The sequence below is a fragment of the Corylus avellana genome, chromosome 11, assembly GCF_965113065.1.
Source record: "Corylus avellana chromosome 11, dhCorAvel1.hap1.2, whole genome shotgun sequence".
NCBI classification, from domain to species: Eukaryota; Viridiplantae; Streptophyta; class Magnoliopsida; order Fagales; family Betulaceae; genus Corylus; species Corylus avellana.
This window is the reverse complement of record NC_142500.1, coordinates 20,119,281-20,122,319: the sequence shown is the minus strand read 5'-3', so window position 1 is coordinate 20,122,319 and position 3,039 is coordinate 20,119,281.

The window sequence follows — 3,039 nt, the reverse complement described above, 5'->3', positions numbered from 1 at the left end:
TGGCCCCAATTTTTTTTTTTTTTTTTTTTTTTTGCATGGAAGCTCTCTTCACAATTTTCTTAAACTTGCTTGCTTGCTTCCTCCAATTCTGGGATGTACGTACTCTCCATAATACCGCTTTCCTGCGATCATCCTCATCATGACATTGAGTGTCAGCTCAAAAAAACGTAGACTTTGATGTCCACATTTGCTAAAACTAATTACTTCAACCAAATTTTTATTTAGTCCTCTTATTTCAAACTTATTCTTCTTATTCAAAGTTTTAACAACGCATAGGATTGACAAATGTCATGGCCGGCTTGAGCTTGATATTCATTTTGTCGTATAATGATTAATTAATTATGCTTATGCATCCATTTATCCTTTAATTAAACAAAGTCCAATATGCATGACTCAGCAATCGAAGGATTGAACCGACTCTTCAAAATATTCAGCCGGCCTTCAACCTTCATTTATTTACTATTTTTAGCTCCAAAAATAAAACGACAAATCAAATTTTAATAGACTCTGCATCCTTTTCCTTATCTCCTCCATTTGACCTTGCACGATCCAAGAGAGATGGCAGCACCAAGATGCCTTGGTAAGACAAAAAACATTTGTGTTCCATTTGATGTCGAATACAACTACGTATAAACACTTGTTTAACAACAATTTTGTCGATGTGGGTGTATATATATATATATATATATATATATGTATTCTAACCTTAGGAACAGGCAAGAGCTCGTGGCCGGAGCTGGTGGGAGTCAACGGAGAAGCGGCAACAGCGACGATTGTGAGAGAAAATCCAAACGTAACTGGCACCGTCAAAGTGAAGGAAGGAATGATGGTGACCATGGATTTCCGTAGTGATAGGATTCAGGTTTGGGTTGATAAGAGTGAAACTGTAAAGCAGACTCCTCAAATTGGTTAGCACCAAGAATTCTCTCTGGTTGAAATGTAGAGTATTTTGTTATTTGGGATCGTAATTGATGATTAATTGCTTTTCAATTAATTTGATAATCAAATTGATGGTTTCATGTATAATTGGTGCTTTGGAAAACGAGCAATAAATTCATGCAATATTTGGTATGGGCACGCTGACAAGATGGATAGCTCCACCTCCTGGATGGTATAAGTTAAATTGGGACGCAGCCTTATGTACTCAAAATGGAATGTTTGGTATGGGGGCAGTGATTCGTGACTGGGAGGGAAAAGTTTTGGCGGTGAGGTCTTTGGCCAAGCAAGGTTTTCTCGATCCTTCTGTGGCAGAGGCATGGGCGGGAATGCAAGCGTTACATTTTGGGCAGGAGATGGGAGTTTCACGGATTGTGTTGGAAGGGGATGCAAAGGTGGAAATGGATGTAGTTAACTCTGTAGCTACAAACTAGAGCAAAATTGGACATATGATAGGGGAGTCGGGACATGAAGGTATTGCTTTCTGCTTTCTCACATTGGCAAGTGCAGGTCGTGATAGTAATGGTGCAGCTCATGTCATAGCAAAAATGGCTGCTAAAGAGGGGCAAGATAGGACATGGATGGGTGTCATCCCTGAATGTATACGAGAGATTACCTTGAGAGAGTTTTATGCTCTCTCAGCTTGATTGATTAATAAGAAGTGATCACTATTATCTCAAAATAATAATAATAATAATAAATAAAGTCATGCAAATTGAACCTCGACAAGTGAAATGGGTTGCTTAATTGAAGGGTGTTTGTTGAGTCATGATAGGATTTGGGTAAAGGGTGTTAATGTGTGTGTGTTTTTTTTTTCAACTCTATTTAATCTGAGGGAAGGAAAAATTTAATTACAAGAAAATAAAAAACAAAGGTGACACAGTTTTTCTAAAAATCGTTGGGAATTGATCAAATAAATGACCCGACCTATCAAACGAACCAAAACGGCCAAAAGATGCTATATTAAAAGATTTTGTTCCGCAAGAGTTAGCCGCACGACCATCAATAATCGGTTCAGGAAACTAAACAAGACCATAAGTGGTCAAAAGAAAAAGGGAAAACTATGTTAAAAAATAAAAATAAAATTTTTTTTAAAAAAAATAAAATAAAATAAGTGGAGCAGCACAACAAACTAGTAAAAAAAAATTACAAAAGAAATTAGAAAGTCAGTAAATAAAATGGATTTAGGGCTGTTTCGAATGAAGAGAAGATGATGTTTAGGCCCTTTGTAATGGGTGGCTATTGTTTTGGGCTGCCATGTATATGGGATGAATTTTTGGGTTGCCCCGTTTCGGTTTAAGGGCTGCCATTTGGAGTTTGGTTGCTGGAAATGGATTTTGGGCTTGATCGGGATTTAGGCCTATCAAAGAAAGCAAAGCCTTAAAAGTGGTCAATACTTTATATTGGGAGAAAAGTTCACATTTCCTGTCTAACTACTATTTGTTTGTTAATACTATTTATTTTAATGTTACTCCAACTCTCCAACATTCATATGCTTAATTTTTTTCTTTTCGTAATGATCATATGTTTCAAAATTTATTTTTTCCTGACGGTCATATTTTTCCTATGGGTTATCATATAAATGAATTTAATATAAATAAGACAATTTCCTCTTTAATTTTCATTCACTTTAACCAAAGTTTTTTTTTTTTTTTTTTTTTTGAAGGAAAGGAGAAATGAAAAAAAAAAAAAAAAAAAAAAAAAAGGAAGGAGAGAAAATGGTCAAATTTTATTATTTTTTTTCTTTAACATTTGGAGAGTGAAATAGAGATCCCCAAATCTAGGGAGCACTGTTCAAGTGTTCATGCTGACCAAATTTTTCACCAACTAGATATTTTAGCAAAATAGGGAGCCAATGAAAATGCTCTAATGTCCAAAAAAAAAAAAAAAAAAAAATTAATGAGTGACGTACATACCGTATGGATGGGACAGTGGTGAAGAAGGGAATGAAAGTGACGTACATACCGTATGCAATGGGGAGGGTCAGAGGCACTATGGGGAAAAGATTGGGTTGAGTTCAAGCCGGAGCGGTGGCTGGAGAGGGAGGAGACGGAGAATAGGCAGTGGAGGTTCGTGGGCAGGGCCGGCTCAGGCCCTAGGCGA